Source organism: Pteropus vampyrus, unplaced genomic scaffold (assembly GCF_000151845.1).
Source record: "Pteropus vampyrus isolate Shadow unplaced genomic scaffold, Pvam_2.0 Scaffold321, whole genome shotgun sequence".
Taxonomy (NCBI): domain Eukaryota; kingdom Metazoa; phylum Chordata; class Mammalia; order Chiroptera; family Pteropodidae; genus Pteropus; species Pteropus vampyrus.
In genome coordinates, this window is record NW_011889102.1 from 377,224 (window position 1) to 391,757 (window position 14,534).

At 40.6% G+C, this 14,534-nt stretch overlaps 2 pseudogenes; both read right to left on the reverse strand.

Moving 5' to 3' along the window:
- Positions 1-579: 579 nt before the first annotated feature.
- LOC111730570 lies at positions 580-698 on the reverse strand (annotated as a pseudogene).
- A 6,230-nt stretch (positions 699-6,928) lies between these two features.
- Positions 6,929-14,534, reverse strand: part of LOC105303925 — an 11,606-nt pseudogene continuing 4,000 nt past the window's right edge.

Sequence of the window (14,534 nt, forward strand, 5' to 3'; positions counted from 1 at the left end):
GCTAGGCAACTATGGTACATTTCCCTAGTCCATTCACCTCTTGCTCCCCTACAGGACCATTCCATGACTTCCTCTTTCCTTAAGCCCCCGACGCCTTGTCCATCATCCTCACTGTCAACTAATGACCTTAACTGGAACAATAGAAACAATCAGAAGAGAAATTCTTTAAAGCTCCAATTCTACATCTATTACCTATCAGCATCTTTACCCATGTCCCTTTTCTTCCCTTCTGTTACTGTAGGCGAACCATCACTATTCCTACCAAGGCTAATGCCATGTGGTAGGAGGGTGGAGGGTTGGAGGATGAAGCCCCACTCAAATGGCATGGCTGGCCAAGCAGGGGCCATTCTTAACCAAGTCTAAGGGCTGTACTACCCAGAGCTGGGAGGGAGGAGGGAGCTTTCTCATCTGCTGGTACCTTCTACTGGCTGAACCAAGGAATCCTATGAATTTAGTCAGCAGAAGGTAGCCTCCTGGGGTGCAGAGAAGGGCGGAGAACTGGTTGAGGTGGGGGCAAATAGTAAATAGCCAGCACAAATGCAATCTGTATACCGATGATTTCCACTTTTTTTTTTTTAACACCTACAGCATCTGGTCTTCCTAGGTGGTCTCCCATCCAAGTACTAACCAGGCCCAACTCTGCTTAGCTTCCGAGATCAGACGAGATCGGGCCCATTCAGAGTGGCATGGCTATAGTCGATTTCCACATTTTTATCTCCCCAAGAACCTCTTAATCCCAGACTCATACCTACTTGCCTATTGTATTAGTTAATCTATTGCTACATAACGAATTACCATGAATTTAGAGGCTTAAAACAACACACATTTATTGTCTCAGTTTCTGGGGTCAGGCGTCAGGGCTTAGCTTACCTGGATCCTCTGCACAGAGTCTCACAAGGCTGCCATTAAGGCACATGTAATCTTTTGTATGTGATTGTATTTGGCCCCAAGGGTTTCACCTAACGATCATGGACCTGAGTTTATAAAATGGTGGAGATTTGCCCTGCCAGCGATCTGAGGGCATGTCATTCCCTGCTTGGTGGAACAGAGACCACAAAGGGGAAGAGTTTTAGGTGCTGATTACTCTTAGCGTCAGATATTCTTCAGCCTGGATTGAACCTGCACACATCAGTACTGTTGTGAGGACTGCTGAGGCTGTGACTTTTGGGCAGTTTCAATTTGTCTTCCTGGGGGGCGGGCGGGGCGGCATGATTGAAACAGATGACCATATCACTACCATGGCAGTCGTGTTGGTGAAAATTTACAGTGAGGACAAGGTCCTGGACTGTTCTGCTCTCTGCTTACAGAGGTCCACAGGGAACTGCAGGGAGAAGAAGAGACCTCCCCGTGGTGTGACTGCTGCCGTCATCTGATTGTGAGACAAGTATGCTCATTCTTCACACACATTTGCTGCGATGCTGAACCTCAGATTTTCCATAAGAGGGAGCTGAGAGAATAAGTCTATGGGCAAACGAGAGGAACGTATCGGTTATGAAAATGGTCCTGATTTTTCATTTCACTTGTTAGGGATGCAGGGGGTCTTACACACCTGGATGGACAGGTCCCACAGTTTGGCAGAAATGTGGGCATTTTTTGTTTTGTTTTTCTCTTCTGGCAACTAGAGAGAACAATGTCTAATCAATTTTCCAGACCCTCTGACACTTAATATTGAGGCTTCTACTTACCTTTCCATCCTCATTAACTACTTGTCTCTTATTTTCTGGCATCATTCTCCAAAACCCCACCCATGAAAGACGTAGTTAATGGATCCCAGAATCTTGTCACGCTGAGTCTGGCTGGAGCTGGAGAATTGTTCTGAAGACAGCACTCCACAGACTTTTCCAATCAATGGGTACCTGATACTTATTAATCAACTGATGACAGAAATGGCTGTCCACCCAGCAGAAAGTGCAATGTGGCGTCGGTCTAAATTCCATGCAGTTTCTGAGTAATGGACGACAGGGCACCGTAGGTCTGAATAAAAACATCATGGCTTTGATACGAGTCTGTGTGTGTGGCTGGCTGGCTCGCAAATCCTTCAGTGTCCACGTTTTGAACTACAACCTTTCTCTTTTCGCTGGTGATAGATCGCACTTTCCTGAAAAGGGTAATGGTTTGTGAATAAACCTGAGACAAGCAGAATGCCACTCACCCTGTCTCTAGTGATTGGTCCGGGGGTCATGTGACCCAAGCAGGACCAGCGAGCATTATCCACTGACAGTTTTCTAACTGGAGTTGGTAAAGATGTTTTCTTCTCACAAGGAACCTCTGGGGAAGATGAGGGGAAAACTGTTTATCTCTAGAGATCAAGGTTCTGAGAGCTATTCCTACCTGTTTCAGGGAACTTTAAAAAAAATGATATGGCCTTTAATATAATATTGAATGTCAACTGTAATTGGAAAATACCTGAAAAATCTTTTAGTCATTTAAAAATGAGTTGTTGGTTTTCTTGTTATGAAGTTATAAGAGTTCTTTATATATTGTGGATATGAGTCATTTGATAAATCTATGTTTACAGCACAAACAAAAATGCTATAACCAATGCAGTTTGTGTTTCTGACAAAACCTGTCTCCACGTGAGCTGTATGCATACCTAGGGGATAAAAGGTGAAGCAGTGCCCCAGGGGGCAGAAATCTTGGTCTTAATTTTAAGCCTCGTATCTGGCTTAACTAGGACCTCACCTTTGTTCTTCTCTCTTTCTGTCTCTTTTGTTGCATGTTTAATTTCTGAGTTGCAGTGGGCTTTTTTCTCACGGTCACTTTTATTCCCTGAGCTCCTGCTTTCAATTTTTTTTCTCTGTGATTTTCACACATCGACTCACATGTATAACAAGCTCCTACAAAATCTATATTAGTTTAATAAACTTTAATTTTGATATCTATGGGGATTTGTCTGATTGTTCCTCAGATAGCAGAAAGCTAAAATGTAATTTGATAATAATAATAATAGCAGTTAACACTTATGCATTACTAGCAGTGTTCTAATCACCTTATATACGAATACATTTAATTCTCTAACAACTTTCCGAGCTATTAGAAACATATGAGTTGTATATCTGTGCTGTTATCTTCTGTTATTCAATAAAGTTAGATTTAGTCAGTTTAAAGGACAATTTTTATCTTTAGAGTTTGTCCTTTTCATATTTTTCTAATAAGCTTCATTCAACGAAAATTTACATATCTTCAAATGCACCCATTTTATGTGTATGATGTGTACTCAAAATGAGTTTTGACAAATCTAGACATCTGTGTAGTCACCACTGCCAGTTGTGATATAGAACTTTTCTATGACCCACCCCCCAGATTTCTCATGCTTTCTTGCAAGCAATCTCCCAACCTCACCTGTTGCCCAGACAACCACTGATCTGTATTCTGTCACGGAAGAGTAGTTTTTCCTTACTTAAAGTGGACTATTGCACTATGTAATCTTTTGTGTCCTGTTTGTTGTTGTTGTTGTATGTATGTATTCATATTTCATTCTTTTTATTGCTGAATTGTACTCCATTGTGTGAATATACCAAAATTTGTTTATCCACTCACCCGTCGTTGAATATTTGGATTGTTTCACGTATTTGGAAATTGTGCATAAAGCTACTTTGAACATTTGCGAATTAGTCTGTGTGTGTATACATATTTTTAATTTCTCTTCTGTTGTTAGAATCAACCAATGAGCGGCTGGGTGATAAAGAATTTGGCTGACTTTTGTCTCTTATTCCTGGGAGAAACTTCCAAACCCCTGGAATTTTCAGCATGATAGGAGTATGTTTGTTATTGGGCCTTTTGGACCACACCTAATAGTTTACAACTCTTGGTGGGCCCTAGATAATTTATGCTAACTAGATGACTCAGAATGGAAGCTGGCCATGCTGAAAAGACCAATCATATACTAAGAGGGTTGGAACTTTGAGTCCTGGGGAGGGGAGGGATATGGAGATTGGGTTCAACTACATGGCAGTGAATCAATCAATCATGCCTATATAATGTAACTCCAGTAAAAACGCTGGATTCTGAAGCTGAAGTTGCTTCCCTAGTTGGCAATACTCTGCATATTGTCATACACTGGTGTGCCAGAAGGGCGATACATTCCTGAGGATGATTCATGTTTAGGACGGTCCCGGACCTCATCCTAGGTGCCTTTCCTTCTGGCTGTTTCCGATTTGTATTCTTTTGCTATAATAATACTGTAATCATAAATATAGTGCTTTCCTTAGTTTTGTGAGTCATTCTAGGGAATCATTTAACCTGAGGGGACAGTGCAAACCACCGAATTTATGGCCAGCTGGTCAGAAGCGAGGTTGGCCAGGGGTCTCCCGAACTTGCAGCTGATGTCTAAAGTGAAGGCAGTCTTGTGAGGCCTGTGCCCTTTACCTGTGAACCTTTAGCTTGATTCCAGATAGTTGGTGTCAGAAGTCATTGCAGAGGTTCATGCTTGTGTATTCTGTCAGGATGTTGTTGAGAATGTTGAGTTATGAGAGTGTCCTGGGACAGAGTACACTGTGATTCTGGTACAAAGTACAATTGCAGTTCTCTTGGGAAGTTGGCCTATTTCTACATATGAATGTGTGACTGACAAGACTTGGTCTTCATGTTGGCTGCTAGAAAACTCAGGGCCCTAAGGGGTTTGCATGATTGGCACTTCAGTCTCATTTCTGGCATCATTTTGTCCCCGGCCCTGAGTGTCTTTCTTTTATTGTTGCCCCATGTTTAATTTATACTGTCATGGATAACCCAGGTATCATCTGAGACCTTGCATTCTTATCTCACCTCTGTCTCCAGAATCTGGTTTATAACTGATCTCTTTTTTTCTCTAGTATATCTTCCCAGAGGGAAGGTCATCTGACTTGATATCTACATATCCACACACACACACGCACACACAGGAAACTCTCCCTTCCCCTCACATATCTATCCACATTATTTGTAAGTGTGGTGTAGACCTCATTGGAAGTCTACATGGGAAGAAGTCATATATTACATTGCATAAACAAATATTCCCCATAAATGAGATTATTATACATTTCTGTTTTAAAGTACCCTTTTTAGCTCTTCCCTCGCTAGAAGTTTCACTGGCCCTTTGCCTTCCACGTACCCAGCTAGCCGTTGGTCATCTTGCTAGTTCCTCTCTTTCTCTTTCTTCTCTTTTCTTTACTTCTTTCTCATGAACTGAAATAAATTTGTTACATTTTCTCAGTTGCCTGATCTATAGAAGGCACTCAACTTGTTTCTGGATTGCTCTCAGAGGGAACTGATCCTCTGTGGCAGGAGAGAAAGTCAAGAGCTTTCTATCCAGCCTTCTTGCTCTCAGTTGCATTTCTATATTCCAGCGATGAAATCGGAAAATGAAGTAAAAAAATATTGTGTGCAATGGCATCAGAAAACACAAAATACTAATTTGGCAAAAGATGTGCAAGACTCGTAGGGTACAAACTACAAAAAGTTGCTGAGAGAAATTAAAGAATACCTAAATAAATAGAAAGATGTACCATGTTTATGAATTCAAAGACTCTCTATTCTAAGATATCAATTATTCCCAAAATTAATTAATGGATTCAACACAATCACAGTCAAAATTTCATCAGGATTTTTGTAGCAATTGCAAAGTTTATTCTAAAATTTATATGCAAGTGCAAAAGACTCAGATAGCTAAAATAATCCTGAAAAAATAAAAGTTAGAGGACATACACTACCTGATTTTAAGACTTACCACAAAGCTATAGTCACCAGAACAATAATGGGTGATGATTTAAGAATACACCAGAGATCAGCAAACTTACTTTGTTAAGGGCTAGATAATAAATTTTTTAGTCTTTGTTGCCATATAGTCTCTGTTACAGCTACTCAACTCTGCTGCTGTAGTATAAAAGTAGCCACAGACAATATGTAAATAAATAGGCATGACTATGTTCCAATAAAACTTTATTTATAAAAACAGGAAGTGAATCGGATTTGGCCCACAGACTGACTCCTGGACTAGAATAAAAGAACAGGTCAGAATGTCCAGAAATATTGCCATGCTTATAAGGATAGTTTTTGACACAAGGCCTGAATGATTCAATGGTGAGGGAGGGTCAGGAATGTCTTTTCACCAAGTGTGGTCAAACAATTGGAAACTATATGGGAAAAAAATGAACCTTGACCCCCTACCTCAAAATGCACAAAAATGAGTTTGAAATGGCTCATATATTTAAATATAATTTTTCTTTTTTGTATAAAGCAAAAATTATAGCACTGTTAGAAAACATTGGAGACTACCTTTGTTTTGGAGGGAGTAGGCAAAGATTTCTTAGAATGCATAAAGTGCTAACCATAAAAGAAAAAATTAATAAATTATATTTTATTAAAAAAACTTGAGCTCATCGAATATACTTCAAAAATGAATACGTAAGTCCCAGACTGGGAGAAAAATATTTGCAATACATAAATTTGACAAATGATTTTTATTTAGAATATATAATAAACATAGAATAAAGAATGCCAGTGTAAAGAGAGAAACCGCCCAATAAAAACCGATAGCAGATTTGAACAGAGACATCAAAAAAAGATATATAAATCCGAATAGCATGTGAAAAGATGTATCTTCTTTTGGGGAAAAGGTTGATGTGTTTCAGGTATATGTGAGATAGGTATATCATGTGAGGGAGAAGCTTGACTTTGCTTTACTACCTTTATTTGGAAATAACTATGGTTTAATGAGGTGTTTATGTGTGCCAAGTCGACAAGGGGTAGACTGTGCTAGGCTGAACTGTGTTCTCAGAATTCCTTCTCCTTCCATGTATGTGTGTGTGTGTGTGTGTGTGTGTGTGTGTGTGTGTGTGTGTGTGTGTGTATGTATAGATATACACACACACAGACATACACTTACACAATTATATATAGAAACTTCTATAAGTACCTCTTCCCTGACTGAACCCTGCTTGATACAGAATCACTACATGAAACTGCTTCCTGAAGTCTCCCTGGTTTCCTGAGGAAGGCTTCCTCCACTTTTCCTCATCTCAGTTACATCCTCCAAAGCCCTCTGGAGAACCAACTTAAGGGTTTGCTGCAGCTGCCACTGCTGTCTAAAGGAGCCAACAAAAAAGTAAATGGCACTGCTGTTAAGACTAGACAGGATAATCCCTGTCTTTCTAAGAAAATATGAGAACATACTACAACGATCTTGAGTTCAGTACAACAGAAACCACTTGAAGCCAAAAGGCAGGCCACAGAGGAGGAAGACCAGCACCGTGAGGATGACGGTCACATACAGCCTGGTCAGCTGCACCCACTGGGAGCTACACAGCAATCTGGTCAGCAGGGCCAGGCTGGACCCAGAGAGAAGCACAAATAAGAAAATCAGCCACATGACAGTGATGAAATCAAACACTGGACACCAATCATCGTGAAAATCTCTAATCAGGAAGCCACAGTAATTCCCTTTCGGGACGCTCAGCAGCAGGGACAGGGCCCAGAGCAGAGCACACGTGACAGCTGACATGTGTCTGGGCCGGTGGCAGCGGTACCAGATGGGCCACAGGACGGACAGGCAGCACTCCGTGTTGATGATGCTGAGAAAGCTCAGGCCTGTGACGAGGACAAAGATGACACAGTGATGAAAAAGCTGGGGATGTAAATGAAGACAGAATGGAAGTAGTTGATGAGTGCATTCAGGGAACGTATGATCTGACAGCAGAGGAAGAGGAAGTTGGTTCCCGCCAGGTTGAGGATAGACGGAGAAGGCGTTTCTCTGCAAGCGGAAGCCCAGGAGCCAGCGCACAATAGTGTTTCCTGCCAGCCCAACCAGGGCAATGATGATGACAGGAGGGGCTGGGATCAAGGTCACCGTGTCACATTTACTGGTGTGAGTTTGGCCACTTCCATTACCTGGTGTGAGTTTAGTCCCCCAGGCTATGACAGTTGTAGCTGTGCTCAGAATCCATCCACTGGTGACCCTAGGAATAGAACAAGACTTGAGAACCTGCTGTGTGATCACTGATTCTCAAGCCCACCCTGCTCAATGGGAATTGCTATCCCATATTACAGAGGAGGGAGATGGAGGCTTACGGAGATTAAATAATTTTTGAACATTGCACAGTCTTGGAGTCCTGGAACCTGGATTCAAACCCAATTCTATCTGACTCTAGAGCCTGGGCTCTCTCTACTGCAACACAAACTGGCTACTGATGTGGGAATGTTCTGAAGTCCCGTCATGGCCCTTCACCACCCCCCACTTACTGTCCACAGAATTTCCTGAATGAAATAAATGTCTAGGATAGAATCTGACAGAACAGGAGATGGCTCTGGGTACAAATATCACTCTATCTTGGGCTAGAAATTTCCCTTCAGCTGCAAGAAGTCAGGAAGACACAGAGATGACCACGGGCCACCCTCATGACTAAGAGACCATGTTTCAGAGATATGAGGGGAATATGATCTCTTGCTAGGACAGGAGTGAGGATGGCTGGGCCAGGTGGGCTCAAAATGGCTTAGTGCATCAGTTTTATAAAGACTGAAGCACTGTCACTGTTTATAAACCCAGTTTCTAGCTGTGTGGGACACACGGTGTTTCTCAATAAGTATTTATTCAAAGAGGAAGTCCTAGCCACAGCAGTCAGACAAGAAAAAGAAATAAAAGCACCCAAATTGGAAAGGAAAAAGTAAAACTGTCATTTGCAGATGACAGGATACTATATATAGAGAACCCTAAAGATTCCACCAAAAAACTTTTAGAACTGAAAAAATGAATTCAATAGAGTAGTAGGATACAAAATTAATATTCAGAAATTTGTTGCATTTTTATACACCAATAGTGAACTTTCAGAAAAAGAAATTAAGAAAACAGTCCCATTTACAATTGCATAATAAATACCTAGGAATAAATTTAACCAAGAAAATCAAAGACCTGTACTTGGAAAATTATAAGACATTGAAGAAAGAAATTGAAGAAGATACAAATAAATAGAAGCATATACCATGCTCATGAATAGGAAGAATTAGCATTGTTAAAATATTCATACTAACCAAAGCAATCTATAGATGCAATCTCTATCAAAATACCAATGGCATTTTTCATAGAACTTGAATGAATAATCCTAATAAAATTTATATGAAACCACAGAAGACCCAAAAGCCAAAGCAATCTTGAGAAAGAAGAACAAATTGGAGGTATGATGCTACCTGATATCAAAATATACAACAAGGTACTGGCATGGTACTGGCATAAAACAGCATGGTACTGGCATAAAAACAGACACATTGGTCAATGTAACAGAATAGAGAGCCCAGAAATAAAACTATGCCTATATGGTCGTTTAATCTATGACAAAGGAGGCAAGGATATACAATAGGGTAAAGATAGTCTCTTCAATAAATGGTGTTGAAAAAATTGAACAGATACATGCAAAAGAATGAAAATGTATCACCTTCTTATACCATTTACAAAGATAAACTCAAAATGGATTAAAGACTTAAACGTAAGACCTGAAATCATAAAACTCCCAGAAGAAAACATAGGAAGTAAAATCCAAGATGGCAGTCAAAATTGTATTAAAAAAAAAAAAAAAAAAACTAACATAAGCAAACTCCAGAAACACAGAGAGGAAGAAAAGCCAATCAAATAAGGGGCAAGGAGATGTCGGTAAAATCCAATTAGGAGCAGATAGCAGAATCCAGGAACCCTTTCCTGCCTCAGAAACATAGCCATTGCTGCTAATTCAGAGGACTCACATGGGCAGGAGGCCTCCAAGTGGAAAAAGGAGGCATCCTCCTCCTGGACTGCAGAGAGGAACCAAGGACAGAATCATCCATTGTGTGTTCCTTTAGAAAGACAAGCTCCCACAGCCATGATTGGCCAGAAAAGAATGTGGGAGGAACCTTAGAGCCTCTGCTATCCTCACTTACGTTACTTAACAGTTAGTAAATCTATTTCTAGCATGCATATATGTATTTTTCTTATCAAACTAGAAAGTTAACAAATACTAAGTCAAGCCTGTCGTTGTTCGCTATTGCATTGCCAGCATTTAACACATGACCATCTATTGTCGTATTGCCATTTAACACAGGATTAAGATGCCTACAAAGTCAAAGGGATTTCTTGAGCTCTTACCATGAATAAAGGGCTCAACACCAACCCTGGTCTCCTGGAGCCCTGTCTGAGGATTTCCCATTGTTCTCCACTGCATCATTCAGTATTTCTGAGGAGCTCTTGAAAATCTTTATGTGAACTCAGAATGTGAGGGACAAGTAGGGGTTGCAGAGACCGCTCCCCAATTACCATTCTCCTCTTATGTCACATAACAATTCTGAGCATTTTACAGCAGAGAAAGGACCCTATTTCCCAAGTCCCTTGATACTGATGGCACCACGTTACTAGGCACTGGCCAATGGGAGGCGAGCAGAAGAGATGTAAAGGTCAGGCCTTTAACAGAAGCGGCATGGCTTCCCCTTCCCTTCTTTCTCTCCCTCCCGGCTGAATGCTGAGGTAGCCTGGAGCCATGTAGGACCACAAGGATGACAGCACCTCTCTAGGGATAGGGAGCAGTGAGTTGGAAGGAGAGTTTGTGTCTGAATGCCTTGGAGCCTCCAGTCCAGGTCTAATGAGCTTTCTCTCTTGTTTAAGCCATTATTGCAATGCGTCTCCATTAGAGGAGCCAAACTTATAAAGAATATGTTTTCCTTTTTAAAGTCCTGTTACAAGTGCAAGGCATTTTTGATGAGTGTGGGTGATTGCTCTATAAAAATGACACTAGAGAAAGATGGTGCAAGCAGAAGGAAAAATAACTGATGAAGACGAGATGAGAAATGATTCGATGACACTGAGATAGAGAAAAACTGTGAAAAAACTGTGAAGAGGACAAGGAGATATGAGGGATAGTCTTCACTTGCCCTGAGGACCTCCTTTCCATCCTTCTGTATTCTGTTTGGCATCCCAAGAGGGTGACTTCTATTTATCTCATCCATGGGATCCTGTCTCTCTGGTTTCTGGTTGAATTGAACTACCAGGAGACTGGAGGGCAGGCAAAGAGAGATTTGGACTTTATATCCCCTGGCTGTCTCCCTGCTGGGCTGTGTGTTGGCAATGGCAGTGCTTCTCTATGTGTCTGGTGGTCCTTTCCTACTGCTATCAGTATGGCTATGATTACACTCTCTCTGGGTAACTGCTCCTTAGCTGGTAAAGGGATGCCTCGAGGTGGAAACAGTGCTTCACTACTGCTTGCCTTATGGTGCTTCACCATGCATTGTCACTTTCTCTTAAACCTACTCATCTTTGCAAATAGTCACCACATGAACCACACCTCATTTATCCCAGTTTGTCCACTCCTAGGACTCTGCCACATGCTCAAGAGAAAAGAACTTTAAAAAGCCAGTAAAACAATGAAGGCTGGATTAAGAGCAGTTCCACTCTGGGAAGCAAAGCCTGCATTTTATCCTGCTCCCTAAATTAATGTAAGAGGCAACATTCACTCCATGATAATAGATTTGAATGGTTGGAAGGAAGGGGAGAATATAGGGAGATGGATCAGAAGGTGAGAAAAGTGAGAAAGGTTCTGGTTGACTGTAATTGCATCTCCCACAGTCAGAGCTGCTGCATGCTATGCCAGAAGAGGGCTTCATGTCTCTTGTCTATTCCTGGGGTGCACATGACCCTGCATGTGGCCCCCATGATGGAAACATGTGTTGGGAACTTGGAGCAAAAACCATAACTGGTTTTGGAAATAAGGCAGTTCTTGGTATATATTCTTACCTCTCTTCCATTCTTCTGGCCAGAGGTGGAGAGCTGACCTGTACTGAAGGGGAGAGCCTTTCTGGGATTGGGTGATGCCAAAGGACACTTCTCTGTCCTCTAAATTGAGAGACGTGTGCAGGAGCTGCAGTGAAAGCTGGTGACCAAGCAAGGTTTCTCAAGATACTGGACAGACCTTGCAATTTCTTGTGCAGGGACTGTGGGCAATTCAGATAACAGAGCTCTTTGACACATGATCCCTCACCAACATGTTTTTCAGCATTTGCCCCACTTCCACTCACTATCAGCCTGTCCCATCCTACCCCATCCGGTCCACCTCCCAGTGCGTAATCGTTGTTGTAGAGCTTAGCGTTGACAACTGCGAGCCTGGGGAGCAATGTCAAGCAATGTGAGTGGGCACTGTGAGGCTTTGTAATGAGGGAATCAAGTCTACCATAGGGTGATTGAAAGTTCTCCATGGCCTGAACCCACTTTTTGTTTTAATTATCATAGCAGTAATGTATTCATGTCTATAATTTCTTTCCAAGTGATAGAGAAGTATGTACAAGGTGACAGTCTCCCTGAATCCCAATCTCCGAAGGTCACCATTTGTTACACTTTACATTCTGATTTTGTTTATTTTATTAGCTCTGAATGGTAAACTTCAGCATTAACAAGTGGATCAATTGGCTTCCATTATAAAACGTAAAGCATTCAGCCCACATAACGTCTTCTTTCCCCCTGCACTTCATGAAATTTTACAACTTATTTTCATTTGGTGTAAATATTAAAAATTTATGTCTTATCTCCTATGTCTTCCTTTCATGTACTTCATGCTCCAGTCAAATGAAGTTATTGTTATTTTTTTTTAAATGTCATTTCAAATATTCAGAAAATTTCTTCAGTGGATTAAGTCAGTCAATATTTAATAAGGACCTTGTTATGGGCTGAATTGTGTCCCACCAAAATCCATATGTGAAGTCCTAACTCCCAGGACCTCAGAATATAACTATTTGGAGATAGAGTCTTTAAAGAGGTAATTAAGTTAAAGTGAGTTATTTAGGGTGAGCACTAATCAAACATGACTGGTATCCTTCTAAAAAGGGGAGATTAGGACACAGACATACAGAGAGAAGACCACGTGAAGAAATAGGAAGAAGACACAATCTCTAAACCTAAAAGAGAGGCCTTGGAAGTAATTGCATCTCCCACAGTCAGAGCTGCTGCATGCTATGCCAGAAGAGGGCTTCATGTCTCTTGTCTATTCCTGGGATGCACATGACCCTGCATGTAGCCCCCATGATGGAAACATGTGTTGGGAACTTGGAGCAAAAACCTCCAACACCTTGATCCCAGAATCGTAGTCTCCGAAATTGTGAGAAAATAAATTTCTGTTGCTTAAGCTACCCCGTCTGTGGTATTCTGTTATGGCAGCCCTGGCAGACTAATGCAGGCCTACTGTGTCCTGGGCACTATTTCAGGCCGTGGAGTTTTAGTATGAATAGCAAGCATAAGCTAGACCATGGCTTTCTGGGGATTATCCTCAAAGGTCTGAACGAGCTTTTTCAGAAAGTACATACAGACTGAAAAGGAGAGAGCTCTGAAGGGGTCTTCATTCATTCAAAATCTGGAGGAGGAGTTGGAGCCAGCAAACTGTATGTGGGGAAACTAATCAATGGAACAAAAGTCTCAGCATTAGACACAAATGCTTATGGGAATTTAATATATGACAAAGATTGTATGTTAAAGTAGGGGGCAAAACGTGAAATATTCAGGGAATGGAATTGGGAAAACTGGTAGCTATTGAAACAAAATAAAATTTGAAACATGCTTTACATAAGAAGATAAGTCCAAATATACTAAATACTTAAAAATAAAGAATGAAAATATACTAATACCTGAAGAAACCATAGGAAAATTCTTTTTTTACTCAAAGTTGGGAAAGACTTTCAAAGTATAGCATGAAATTGAGAAGGCATTACAAATTAATAAGAAAATAAAAATAAAAAGTAAAGTAAAGATTAATAAAGATGAGAACATAAAGAAATTTTTTTTGGCATGGCATGAACCATCACAATCAAAAGATAAATAACGAGTTGGGAATATGTTAGTAACTCATATCAAAGACAAAGTACTAATTCTACTATTTGTTATTTTTTATGTTTTTTTTTTAATTTATTTTTTAAATTAAGTCTATTGGGGTAATACTGGTTAATACAATTATATAATTTTCAGGTGTACATTATAATTTGACATCTATATATTCTATTGTGTAATTACCACCCAAAGTTCAGTTTCCTTCAGCTACCATATATTTGATCCCCTTTACCCACTTCACCCTTCCCCTACCCCCCTGTATTTGACTTCCTTTACCCCCTCTACCTCTCCCCTCCTCCCCCACCCTCTACCCTCTGGTAACCACTAGTTCATTTCCATGTCCCTGAGTCTCTGTTTATCCTGTTCATTTGTCGCTTTTAGGTTTATATGCCACATATAAGTGATATCATGTGATTTTCTACTTTTTCAGTCCAGCTTATTTCGCTTAGCATGATTATCTTGAGGTCCATCCATGTTGTCGCAAATGGCAGCATTTCATCTCTTCCTATAGCTGAGTAATATTCCATTATATATATGTGCCACAGCTTTTTTTAGCCAATTATCTCTCATAGGATACTTTGGTTGCTTCCATGTCCTGACCACTGTGAATCATGCTGCTATGAACATCGGTGTGCAAAACAAATTCTTCTATTTGTAAAAGTTCTTGTAAAATGATAATTCAAAATCCAACTAGCCACTAAGAAAATGATTATAGGTCATGAATCCATAATTTCTA